This window comes from Dermacentor andersoni, chromosome 7 (assembly GCF_023375885.2).
Source record: "Dermacentor andersoni chromosome 7, qqDerAnde1_hic_scaffold, whole genome shotgun sequence".
NCBI classification, from domain to species: domain Eukaryota; kingdom Metazoa; phylum Arthropoda; class Arachnida; order Ixodida; family Ixodidae; genus Dermacentor; species Dermacentor andersoni.
In genome coordinates, this window is record NC_092820.1 from 97,561,262 (window position 1) to 97,575,964 (window position 14,703).

Below are 14,703 nucleotides of genomic sequence, written 5' to 3' on the forward strand. Positions count from 1 at the left end.
TTGGCTTCTGACCAGTTTGTGGTTCCACCCCCTTCAAGTCCAAGCGCTTCTGGAGGGGGCACGTTATTTATTTGTTGTCTATACGTGTACCTTACAGGCCTCAACACAGACATTAAATAAGGGGGGTCAAATACAAAAGTCTGGTGAAAGCAAGTTAACATTTAAAAAAATATATAACGGCAAGTACAGCAAGATAGAGGTTAGTACAAAACTAAGGATCTCAGATATTAGATTACAAGATCTTGCGATTCAGAAGAATTGATATGAAGTACAGGGCCACACTTATGCATCATGGAACGCAATTATGGAAATGCACAAATACACATAGGTGAAATCTACGCAACACATATGCAAACTCTATGAGGAATGTGAAGAAACGGACATGCTGAGTGTTACCAATGAAGTGTTTTGAGCAGATATTTGGGAAAGGTGGCGTGATTTCGCTGCAGTCTGATGGAGTCCGGAAGATTGTTCCAATAGCGCATGATGCGTGGTAGTGACGAGAAGGTTCAAGCATGTACAGTGCCGTAAATGCGGGTATAGATCTCAGGCTGTACCCAGGCGGTGCTGCGGAAAACCCCCTCACCAGCACCCCCATTGCAGCCTTGGCGCTAAATGAGTAGTGCAAGGAAAGCCATTCTATGGCAGAGCTGTCCGCAACCGAAGGTGCAAAGGCCACAATGGACCCTTCTCGTTCGTTTGTGTTCAAACGCTTGCAGTTTCCTAAAAAAATCAAGGACCTGGAAAGCTTCTTCCGCCCATCCACGCTTCGGAAAGGAAGCTCAGCAGGGCGAAGTTCGCGTAAAATATAAAATAACGTCTCCAGTGTTATTTCGGCGTGCTGCAACTCGCAAGTACAGAGAGCATCAGGTTTGTCTATAGGCATATCAGCATAAAAATCTAAGCATTTCAAATTGGTTCATATTGAATATGTCCTGAACACAAGACTTAAGTATCTCCTACATTTTTATGTATTTTATCTTAATGTTTGGTCTCGCGATTATTAACACAGAGTAAATCCTTTCATAGCCTTTTCCAGGGCAGCAAACAGAAAACCTTTTCCAAGGCAGCAAACAGCGTGCGATCATAACGAAAGTAAGCTTCCTACAGTGCCTACGCGCTACATCTTTCTTTCTCGCAGGAGCTACAGCAGCGCTCAGTACCTTAATTTGAACTTTTTCGCAGACGCTTCGAGCAACAAGCGCGCACAAATAGATGTAAATAAACGCGACATTTTTTTCGTTACACAGGTGCGTAACTTCGAAATTACTCATCCAGTGCTCCTACAGCAAGTTTATTGCTCACATTAGAAAAAGGCAGTCAACCAGGCTCAGCACATTGCGAAGCGTGATTGTTATTCTGCGCAGGACATACAAAATACCGAAAGCATAACTGAGCTCGCGATACAACAATGCTCTAGAACAGGATTTTGAATTCATAAACGAACAAAAATGTATGCTTAAGCTGACCTGCCAAATCTCTCCGCTCCACTTGTTGAGTCAAGCGGAGGCTTGACTCAAAAAAAAAAAAAAAAGAAAGGTGGAGATATTGATGGCACATAAGCAGAATGGTTCGAACGTTGTTTTTTTTTTTCTGTTACCGACGAGGTGGCGGCTTCAGATTCTTGAGTTTTCGCTTGGTTACCACGGTCCTCCGTCAGGGCTACGCAACACAAATACAGAAGAACAAAAGTGTCGCACTTTCTCATGCCAGCCGCTGTGTTGTGGGGAATGCAAGTAATCCGATCACCCAACAGGTGGAACCGCCCGTATCCAGCACTCTCGCCTTTTCTCTTCATACGATCGCGATAGGAATTGTTATTCCGTCCTTCGCGTTAATGGCAATCTACAACACAACAGTAGCGCCGATTGCGGCGTCTCTTAGTAGCGCGCGGAGCTATCACGGTTGCCGTCGTTTTCGCCATCAGTCTGAAGAGGGAGCCATCAAGCGCTTTATGGCAGTTCGGCGGCGCGTCCAACTGGCGTAGAAATTCATAGCTTTCTGTCTGGGTGCTAAATGCACAAAACACTCGCAATATGGACCAAAATCTAAAATCGTTGTTTCGCAATCGCTAGCTGCATAGGCAACTTAGCAAGGGAGTTGGGCTTCGCACTACTCAATTACTGCCTCTTCGCAACGGCAGGTGGCGCTACGCGTCTTGCTAAACTCGAGAGCCTGACGTCGATAGCTGCAGTTATTATGTAGTCTATGCGATAAGTAGGGGGGGGACGTTGTAATTGTGCTAGGGCTGACTTAGTGGCATGGCTGTGTTTATGAAAGAGGGACAAAAGGGCAATGCCTGGACAGGCTTTTAGCGTGGGCAGTGAAGGTTCGAGCTTAAACTGGGTTGCACTCAACTGGTGATTTTAATTCTGCAATATTAAAGGAGAAGCTCTGCTCTGCATCGCTTCTAACTTGTCCATAGTTATGAAGCATTTTTGATGAAGTAACCAGATGGATGAAGCGTATTGTTACTGCAGTCTGATGCATCTTATATTGGCTTGTAAACGTAGGTGAGAGGTACTGCTTTGTAGGTTGCGACGCAGAAACCCTAACGATCTGGAAGTACTAGAAGAAATAGTAGTGATATGATGAGCATCGAAACAATTTGGTGTGAGGTGGTCGCCTAGGTACTTATACTGTGTGGTTCTCGGCAATGTATTGGTAGTTGTAACAAAAGTGTGACCAAACTGATTTTCTGGTAAAAGCGATTGTGCAACAATTGAAAATGCTGAAAGTCTTTAACCATGCTTTACAGCAATTGCTAATTCGATCCGGGACACTTGGGAGTAGAAGGTAGTCGTCAGTAGTTTTTATTGAACGATAAACAATGCAATCGTCAGCAAATACGCTTATACAATATGAGTTGTTATTTGGCATATCACTGACCTAGATAAAGAAGAGTAATAGACCCGTATCATCGAGGCCACTGCACCGGTGAACTACATCGTTGAGCCGCTCACAGTGTCACCAGACCTGCGTCGTCGTGGGCGAGAGACAGTACATGTCAATCGCCTGAAACCGCATTACGGCCCGCTCATCCTCTCCGCGCCCTGAGCTACGGACAGCCCGTGCAGTGCCTTGAGTTACTGGGCCTTCCAGAATGTTGTGAACGACACACACACACACACACACACACACACACATATATATATATATATATATATATATATATATATATATATATATATATATATATATATATATATATATATATATATATATATATGGTTATTCTGCATAATACTGGTACCCTATAAAATTTAGGTTTTTTGCTTACCATAAGCAACTGTATTAACACATAAAGCAATAACAGACAGCGAAAACCTTATCTTGGAAATGTTGGGAAATCTAGACGATGTTAAAATCTGTCTTAGCAAAAAACTGCCTTCGGAGGTTGGCGTTAATGGATCATCGTTATAAGCCTTGCATATTGAGCGTGAAAACAAGTTACATTGGAACAGGCATCACTACATTTGTACACCATTGCACCTGTAACGCCGTTTGCGGTGTTCTTTATTTCGACAGCATCGTCACATGCATGTTATCTGCCAACGTGCTGCACAAAAGCACTCGTATGACCCTTTGTGTCTTGACATATCGCATAGGGGTCTCCTTAGAATTTCATGCGATGGCCTCGAGCACAACACTGACCCTTGATATCACATATGATGATTCCACTCCTGATGAAACTGCCATTTTTGTTGTTTCACCATGTACGAAGTGCCATGCTGCTCTAAAGGTCTAGAAGAGTGACTATGACATAGTAGATGTGGAATGTAATAGCAGCCTATATGTATACTCACATCTTCAGCAGTGCCACCTAATTAAATTAATTTGAGCCTGCTCAAAGTCATAATTATTGGTATTAAATATCAGCATTTAATTCTGCAAGCGTTTGTAACTGCAAATATATCTGTTGAGAAATATGACTGCGCTAGGTGGATAATTTGTCTATGTATAGTTTTATAAATATTCATTTGCAGCCGCTTCTATAAGACTTCAGGTACCGGTACAAGATCAGGACTTTGGAGCTGCAATATGGAGAAACAAGTTCTGAAGGTTTCTTTCTGGGCTGCTTTAATTACCAGCATTATGTGTGGACGAGTCCCTGCTGCAAACACAAGAAATCCCACCTACTTGAATATTGCACAGGTAATTTCATTTTGCGCAGTGTAGTGCAAAAATATATCTATACTAATGTACCTAATTTTTGTACCTAATGTACCTTATTTGTAACTCAGGAGCCGGAAAATTTCTGGTCATTGCCAGCGTGCGTATTGGCTTGTATTTAATAGTATTTCATACTAAGGGGTAATTTACAATGGTGACGCAGCGTTTCATCAGTGCGGCAAGCAATGTTAGTGATTTGCAACAATATAACCCATCCGACCACCCACTCCGACCACATGCGACCAACCACTCCTACGTCTGTGAGAGCAGAGAGGATGGATTCATGCGTAACGTTGTCATACGCCCCTTTGACGTCGAGGAACAAAGAAGCGCAGAGACGCTTACGGCATTTCTCATGCTCAATGTAGGTGACCATGTCGACGACGTTATCGATCGATGATTGATCACGTCGAAAGCCCGCCATGGCATCCGGGTAGGTGTTGTGGTACTCCAAGTACCACTCCAAGCGTCCTAAAACCATCCTCTCCATTGCTTTGCCCACACAGCTTGCCCAAGCCACCGGGCGATATTGCGAGAGTTACAGCAGCGACTTGCCGGGCTTCAGCAGTGGAACAAGGTGGCTTGTCTTCCAACTTGTTGGTAGCGCACCATCTCTCCAAGCTTCATTGTACAGCTCAAGGAGAGCACTTCTCGCTCGCTCACCCAGATGAAACAGAGTTCGGTAGGAAATTCTATCAGGTCCTCGCGCTGATGCACGGCCGCACAATGCTAATGCTGCCTTAAGTTCGTGGATTGGGAATGGTAAATCCATGCGTTGATCACGGGGTGGCGGACAACTACTCGAAGGCGTTGGAATGTTGGGAGCTGTGAGTTAACCGGATAATCTGGCGCAGGAATCCTCTGCTACGTCAATCTCCGGTCTGTTTTGAGAGAGGGCAAGAGCCTTGAATGAGAACCACTGTACGGGGAGAGTCCGGAGACCGCGCACCGTTCTCCGTAGTTGCGATAAAGGCTTGCGTGGATCTAGCGACTCACAGAATACAGTCCAACATTGCGATTCTAGCTTGTCTAACCGGCGCTGGATCTTCTTTAGCGTGCGTCTGCTGGTACGTAAATCGTCCACTGTCTTCGTACGGCGGTATCTTCGTTCAGCACGTCGTCGGATTGCTCGAAGTCGTTCTAGATCCACATCAAATTCCGTCACTTTCGAAGAGCATGTGAGAGTTCGCATAGTGTCTTGCACCGCACTCTTGATTGCCTCTTCCAAGTCGAAAGATGCATTGGCGTCGCAGTGTTCTTCTATCACAGACTGAAATTTAGACCAGTCCACTCTTTGGATCGTATCTTAGAAGGGGACTATCCTCTGATTTTGATGTACGTGGGGATATGGTCACTTCCGTGCGTTTCTATATCCACAAACCACCCAGTACGTCAGACAAGGTTTCGTGAGACAAACGCCAAGTCAAGACAGCTGCTGTATATGGGGCCACATAGAAACGTAGGGCTTCGATCCTTCAGCAGCCAAAGTTCATTACGGGAGGCGAAAGATACCAGAGCTCTGCCTCTGACGCTGACCTTAGAAGTTCCCCAGAGTGTAAGATGGGCGTTGAAATCTCCAATGATGACCCAGGGATCGGGAGTTGAGAATAGGATGTCTGGTATTCTTTTGTGATAAAATGGACTTGACGGAGATAGGTAGGCGCCCACAAAAGTAAAGGTAAACTTGGTTTTTCTTACTGTTAGGCATATATCTTCCTTATCGTCGTTAGGTGGCACAGGCTGATGAATGTAAGTGAGGTCATGGCGGATAAACACCAAAACCTTACTGTTTTCGTCAACTGTTGGTGGCATAAACAATTCATATCCAGAAAGCCTGATCGGGTTCGATAAGTTCGGCTCGCAAATGACGATAATCGGAAACATATTGGCATGCACGATGCGACGGAAATCCGAAATGCGCGCTCTGAGTCAGCCGGCTTTCCACTGAAAAATAGCTGCTTGTCGGACCTCAGCCCTCAAAGACAGTGGCTGGGGAGCCATGGTATACTCAAGGGTTGCCAGAACCGGACTCAGACCGTCCTGTACTTGAAGTACACTTCTGGCAGACGGTGGGTGTATGTTGTTTAGCTACACGTGAATGTCATTCAATAACGGCCTATTAAGAGCTATCACTTGCTCATCAGTTTTGCGCGACTCCTCGGATACAGCACCTTGCTATACTGGGCGTGGCTTCTTCTGCGGCTCTTCTGCCTGTGGTGTATGCGGAAGCGGCGGCTTTCTGACAGCTTTCTGGTAGTTCTCTTCCTTCCGATATCGGTGTTTTGGGTGCCGGTGACCTAGGCTGATGGTGCTGCATGACGACTTGACTTTTCTTGAAAAGTTGATATTCTCCGTCGTGAAGTCCTTCGACAGTGACGTCCTCTTTGCCACACTTTCACCGCGGCCTCTTTCTGGTTACAGCTGTGTCACCCGTTGTTTAAGAATGGTGATATCTTTCTTGATCTGGGGACAGTCTTGGAAGGGGCGCAGTGATCGCCCTGACAGTTAGGACAGTTCAATGTGGTAGCGCTGCAGTTGTCTTCAGAGTGGGGTTCGGCCCATCGACGGCACGCGGCGGAATTTCTGCAAACACCCTTCACATGGCCAATCTTCTGACAATTGAAGCATTGCATTGGTGTTAGAATATATGGTCGAACCTGGTGGCGAAAGTGGCCGAACTTCACGTATGATGGAAGGCAGTCACCTTTGAACGTTATTCTCACACAACGTGTGGTACCGAGGCGACCAACATGCAAGATTACGTTGTGTTCACTTACTGGTTTTATGAGAACTGGGAGGTCTGCATTAGGTATTTTATTGTATATGTCATAGATGACTCCTGTTATTGTGGCCCCATTCGCTTGAATGATGGAGCGGACCTTGATGTTACCCAGCTGCGTTACAAGTTGTAGTATGTTCACTGCGCTCGGATTCATAGCATCGATTGCCAGGATGTTTTGCCTAGTGTTTATCCTGACAGCCTTGATCTCGTTCGGCACGGTGTTTGCTAGATACAAGGAGAGTGCTTGCCTGTTTAGGACGTGTAGGTTGTCAGTAGCGTTCTGTGGCACAAACAGGATGGAAGGAGGTCATCGTTGAGGTGCAGTTTTGACGGTGTTCGAGCTGGATGCCGAAGATCCGCTGAGAATCCTTCGTTTGGCCTTGCGGTACTGGACAAGTCGAAAGTTGTCTTTCGAGGACTCGTCACCTGATGAGGAGTACAGGTCTGTGTCCTCGCTATCACTCGATGCATTTCCTCGCTTCCTCGAACTGATGTCCGTGGGTGAACGCACACCGTGAGGGTCCTCGGGGTGCTGTACATCCATCGCCGCGATGTAGGGGGTGGTAGACCCCACAAGTACCATGAGAAGTCTAGAAAAGCACAGCGACTGGCGAGATGTGTTCCACAAGAGAAGCACTTCGTCTTCCTTGAGCTATAAATGTCTACAGTACACACTGCCATGGCATGGTAGCTGCAGCGTTACGTTACAAAACAGGACATCACAGGTTGGATCACAGGGGTGAAATGCGAAAGTGCTCGTGTCCATCCTTGGATAAAGGCGACGTACAGTGTAAATGACAACGACTTACCAACTAGACCAAGCAAACACCCTTACGTATCTTACGACGCTGACAGAACGTCCGTGGCATCACTGCTTTCAGCAGCCATGTGAGTTTGCGCGTTGCGGTGAAGAGAAATCGCGCCAGTGCCACAATCGAAAGTTGCCCCCGCACTAAGATAATAAATCAATGCCTAAAGGTGTCATACGTCGCGCGTGCGAACACTGAAAATTCACTCCGAAATGTCTGTTCCCCTGCCGTAATTAAAACAGAAGTAACCCCAAATGGGCGGAACATTTTTACGCCAACTCGTCGAAGGGTACCTTTCTGAACCTAAGGAAGTATAACTGTTTCTGTTGGATTATTTTTAAAAGACGGCCTTATAAGAGAAATTACAGTTCAATTTCAAATAAAGCAAAAACTCACATTTCAAATGAAACACAACTTGTTTTTAAACATTATTGCACTAGAAGGTGCAGCGGTGGCGTAGAGGTAGAACACCCGCCTCGCGTGCAAGAGGTCCGTGGTTCGAATCCCGGTGCCGGCAATTTTCCACCGGATTAAAAAAAAAAAAAAAATCCGCGTGTTGATAAAATTGCACAAACAGGCCTGGAGTGTGGCCTGATCCCGGTGACCAGAACCGGTAACGCACTCCCTCACCAGAGCAGGATTGGCCACCCTGGTGCAGTACTTGGCCACAACCTCCTATATGAACACAACAATCAAACCCCGGCCCTCAGTCCCCAGCAGCTGCGAAGCTACTGACCACGGCGGCGGTCAGACGTGCGACGCTGCAGAGGGTGCTAAGAATCACTGGCTCCGGACAGGCCGCCATTGGAATATGAACCTGGCAACGTTTAACGCTAGAACGTTATCTAGTGAGGCGAGTCTAGCAGTGCTATTGGAGGAATTAGAGGGCAGTAAATGGGATATAATAGGGCTCAGTGAAGTTAGGAGGCCAAAAGAAGCATATACAGTGCTAAAAAGCGGGCACGTCCTGTGCTACCGCGGCCTAGAGGAAAGAAGAGAACTAGGAGTCGGACTCCTGATTGATAAGAATATAGCTGGTAACATACAGGAATTCTATAGCATTAACGAGAGGGTGGCAGGTCTTGTTGTTAAACTTAATAAGAGGTACAAAATGAAGATTGTACAGGTCTACGCCCCTACATCAAGTCATGATGACCAGGAAGTCGAATGCTTCTATGAAGACGTGGAATCGGCGATGGGTAGAGTGAAAACCAAATACACTATACTAATGGGCGACTTTAATGCCAAGGTAGGCAAGAAGCAGGCTGGAGACAAGGCAGTGGGGGAATATGGCATAGGCACTAGGAATAGCAGGGGGGAGTTATTAGTCGAGTTTGCGGAACAGAATAATATGAGGATAATGAATACTTTCTTCCGCAAGCGGGATAGCCGAAAGTGGACGTGGAGGAGCCCGAACGGCGAGACTAGAAATGAAATAGACTTCATACTCTGCGCTAACCCTGGCATCATACAAGAGGTGGACGTGCTCGGCAAGGTGCGCTGCAGTGACCACAGGATGGTAAGAACTCGAATTAGCCTAGACCTGAGGAGGGAACGGAAGAAACTGGTACATAAGAAGCCGATCAATGAGTTAGAGGTAAGAGGGAAAATAGAGGAATTCCAGATCAAGCTACAGAACAGGTATTCGGCTTTAACTCAGGAAGAGGACCTTAGTGTTGAAGCAATGAACGACAATTTTGTGGGCATCATTAAGAAGTGTGCAATGGAAGTCGGTGGTAACTCGATTAGGCAGGATACCAGTAAACTATCGCAGGCGACGAAAGATCTGATCAAGAAACGCCAATGTATGAAAGCCTCTAACCCTACAGCTAGAATAGAACTGGCAGAACTTTCGAAGTTAATCAACAAGCGTAAGACAGCTGACATAAGGAAGTATAATATGGATAGAATTGAACATGCTCTCAGGAACGGCGGAAGCCTAAAAACAGTGAAGAAGAAACTAGGAATTGGGAAGAATCAGATGTATGCGTTAAAAGACAAAGCCGGCAATATCATTACTAATATGGATGAGATAGTTCAAGTGGCTGAGGAGTTCTATAGAGATTTATACAGTACCAGTGCCACCCACGACGATAATGGAAGAGAAAATAGTCTAGAGGAATTCGAAGTCCCAAAGGTAACGCCGGAAGAAGTAAAGAAAGCCTTGGGAGAAATGCAAAGGGGGAAGGCAGCTGGGGAGGATCAGGTAACAGCAGATTTGTTGAAGGATGGTGGGCAGATTGTTCTAGAGAAACTGGCCACCCTGTATACGCAATGCCTCATGACGTCGAGCGTACCGGAATCTTGGAAGAACGCTAACATAATCCTAATCCATAAGAAAGGGGACGCCAAAGACTTGAAAAATTATAGACCGATCAGCTTACTGTCCGTTGCCTACAAAATATTTACTAAGGTAATCGCAAATAGAATCAGGAACACCTTAGACTTCTGTCAAGCAAAGGACCAGGCAGGATTCCGTAAAGGCTACTCAACAATAGATCATATTCACACTATCAATCAGGTGATAGAGAAATGTGCGGAATATAACCAACCCTTATATATAGCTTTCATTGATTATGAGAAAGCGTTTGATTCTGTCGAAACCTCAGCAGTCATGGAGGCATTAAGGAATCAGGGTGTAGACGAGCCGTATGTAAAAATACTGAAAAATATCTATAGCGGCTCCACAGCCACCGTAGTCCTCCATAAAGAAAGCAACAAAATCCCAATAAAGAAAGGCGTCAGGCAGGGAGATACGATCTCTCCAATGCTATTCACAGCGTGTTTACAGGAGGTATTCAGAGACCTGGATTGGGAAGAATTGGGGATAAAAATTAATGGAGAATACCTTATTAACTTGCGATTCGCTGATGATATTGCCTTGCTTAGTAACTCAGGGGACCAATTGCAATGCATGCTCACTGACCTGGAGAGGCAAAGCAGAAGAGTGGGTCTAAAAATTAATCTGCAGAAAACTAAAGTAATGTTTAACAGTCTCGGAAGAGAACAGCAATTTACAATAGGCAGCGAGGCACTGGAAGTCGTAAGGGAATACATCTACTTAGGGCAGGTAGTGACGGCGGATCCGGATCATGAGACGGAAATAATCAGAAGAATAAGAATGGGCTGGGGTGCGTTTGGCAGGCATTCTCAGATCATGAACAGCAGGTTGCCATTATCCCTCAAGAGAAAAGTGTATAATAGCTGTGTCTTACCAGTACTCACCTACGGGGCAGAAACCTGGAGGCTTACGAAAAGGGTTCTACTCAAATTGAGGACGACGCAACGAGCTATGGAAAGAAGAATGATAGGTGTAACGTTAAGGGATAAGAAAAGAGCAGATTGGGTGAGGGAACAAACGCGAGTTAATGACATCTTAGTTGAAATCAAGAAAAAGAAATGGGCATGGGCAGGACATGTAATGAGGAGGGAAGATAACCGATGGTCATTAAGGGTTACGGACTGGATCCCAAGGGAAGGGAAGCGTAGCAGGGGGCGGCAGAAAGTTAGGTGGGCGGATGAGATTAAGAAGTTTGCAGGGACGGCATGGCCGCAATTAGTACATGACCGGGGTTGTTGGAGAAGTATGGGAGAGGCCTTTGCCCTGCAGTGGGCGTAACCAGGCTGATGATGATGATGATGATGATGATGCACTAGAGGGTCTTGATCAAGGTTAACGTGTTGCGGCCTCACACGCGTCAGTCGCACCATCTAGTTTCCCAGCCACGACGTTGGCAACGAGCGATGATGAGTTAACGGAGGGAGCCGTTGTTGTGTGGGTGGTGGGGTAACGCTGCGTTTGGAGACAGGCGATTCACTGCGGTTCGCCCGTCCCTGCAGCAGCTGTTGGAAGAAAACGGGAATGTGGGAATTGACGACGGCTCGTCAGCGGAAACACACATATAGCCATATAGCCATTCACTGAAAAGATCAAAGGGGAAATTGATGGGGGCAGATTCTTAGGATCAGTATTTATCGATTACTCGAAAGCACTCGATTCCCTTAGGCCCAACATTCTCTTTTCTAAACTCAGCGCACAGGGCATAACAGGAACATCTTTAGAGCTACTGCGAAGCTATTTACACGATAGACAGCAACAGGTCTGCATTTGAGGAGTGCTGTCTCACACAAAAATAATGAACACTGGCATTCCACAGGGGTCCATACTCGGCCCCCGCTTATTTCTAATCTTCATTAATGATTTCGCAAACTGCCTAACTTCTACAGAATGTCTTTTGTATGCGGACGGTACCACTGTTTACGCCTCCTATAACGACATCTTTACGCGAACTGAGCGTTCAAATGATGAACTAAATAATATCAGTAGTTGATACAAAAAAATAAATCACTAATTAACTTTCAGAAAACAAAGTTTACGCTTTTTAGCTCACACAATAAACCTCGACCTAACCTTTCACCACTGCACATAGCTTCTAACCCAATATTACCATCTAATGAGTGCCCATGTTTAGGTGATCTATTAGACTACTTTCTAAAATTTAATTTGCATGTCAGCTTCATAAAAAAGAAAGCAGCCTGTGGTATCAGGGTGCTTTTAAAGGCCAGACAGTACTATTACTAAAGGCCAGACATTGTATTATGCCTTTATTTATAGCCACCTAAGTTATTGTATCAGTTCTTGGGGTCTTAAATATCGCTGTCGTATAGCTCCCTTGCAGCACATCCAAAATAACGCTGTCCATATCGTCGCTTCAGCTCCTTATAACGCTCATGTCACCCCAATCTTCAATGAGTTAAGTATCCTCACAATAAATAAAATTATTTGGTACAAATTTAGCATCGTTATTTACCGCCTTCTTAAAAACCCACAATTGCATTATATCATTGGCAGGAATAGTCTTGCTAATCCTAACAATACCAGGTTCTCTTTACGAAATAACCTTTTACTTCCAAAATGACGCAGCAACTATGGCAAACTAACGGTTGGTTTTGCTAGTGTGAAAATGTGGAGTAATTTACCCGCTCACATGAAATCCTCCCCTACATCATCGTCATACCAACGTTCACTGAGAGCTTATATTAATACCTTGTACACTGCATCTCTTCTTTGAAGTATTTTTATGTTGCTTAATATGTACATTTTTTATATTATGATGTGTTGCCATATGTTTTATTACATTAACACTGTATAAATTTGGTAATCCGTTGTTTGTTTCTAACCGCAATTGACACCTTTTTCTTTATATATTATTATGTAACTAAGAACAAGAGGCCCCGCTGCAGTTTATAACTGTGGGACCTCTTTCTGTAATACTTCTACTGCATATATGTACCACTAATGAATGAAGCAATAAACTTGAAACTTGAAAGTTGAAAAGGTGGAGCACGTTCCTGGCGGTGGTGGCAATACCTAGCAATGGCTCCAAGCACACCACTCGCCGTAATCCTATCGGCGTCATTTTGTTGTCACGATACCGTTTTCATGCATTCGTTGCGACGTAGTCCTCGGGATCCGGTTGTGGTCGTTTCGTCGTAATTCATGCAACTTCGACATCAGAAACTCATCTTGCTGTCATCGCATGTGACTTTCATGCCAACGTCACTTTATCATAAGAGAGGTTTCCTGATACAGTTGTGTCATGCGTTCGAATCCCATAGGCGTAGTTCCACCGTCGTTATCATGTGTTCGACATGGGAGTCTTTTGATGCCGTCATCGTCATACCATTGTCATAATGTCATCGTCGTCGCACTGTCTTTTTACCTTCGTCATCCCTTCAGCCCTCTTATCGCGTTGTCTTCACGTCTCATAATACTACTTTTCTCGATATATCGACCTCATTTGTTGTTCGTCGTTCTATCGTAGTTATGCTGTTACATTCAATACAAAATATAACGCCGTTGTAATATCATCGTGGTCATTGCGTGGTGGTTACATATACGCTATCATGCATACTTTTTCATAACGTCGTCATCATGCCGTAATGGTCGTCTACCGTCATTATTCACGCTTCTTCGTATGATTCTCATTACACCACCGTCATCGCCAAACTCGTCAACTCATTGTCCTCATGTTGTCATCGTCATATTGTTTGCCATTCGGTATCGTCTTAATTTAGGAATCTACATATCGTCGTCAAGTTTTCATCGTTATACGCCTTTGCCGTTTGACCAATCTCATTCCTTCATCATTTCGTCGTGTCCACGTCAGCGTCATATAGTCATCGTCATGCCTGCATGATAATAGGCGACCTAGGCAAGCGAGTGCCATGGTCATCGTAAAATGAGTTCTGTCGTAATTTCTTTATCGACAGTATTCATTGCACATATGAAGAGATGTGCCTAAGCTCTTCATATTAAACAGGGGAAGGCGATCGATTAGTACGCATTTGTAAACGTGTGACACACGTTTCCGTAGCATTTCTTTGAGGATATAGAAGATCTACTCCTCGACAAACATAACATAGGTACTACGGACAAAGCAGAACTAACCCGTAGCAACTATCCTTAAGAATACCACATTTGTCTCTTTGCTTAAAAACTAAAATATTCCAAATAAAGGGTGGTGCGCACGTTGTTCAAGCTTATAACCACCATCATATTGCGCAAAGCAATTTTAGCAATATTTGTTTATTTGATTACTGCCAGATTTATAGAATGCTGGAAATACGTAGAACATTTCAATTGTAATCTCCCTTCTCATCACCAACTCCATCACGCCCAATGGCTACACATATTACGTGGCTTGCTTTATTATATTTAAGGAGACTGTGAATTTGGTATGACAAAGATACCCTGCAGCAAAAGTGGCACCTAATGATACTACCACTCGGTCTATTTTCTTCTGACAGTGTTCGATCTTTTTTTCGATTGCAGTTCTACAATAAGCAGGGAGCATTATGGACACTTCAGTCGGAAACAACAACTGGGCAAAGAGGCTTTGCATGTTTGGTGTACAGTATCCAGGATGCCTCTAAAGT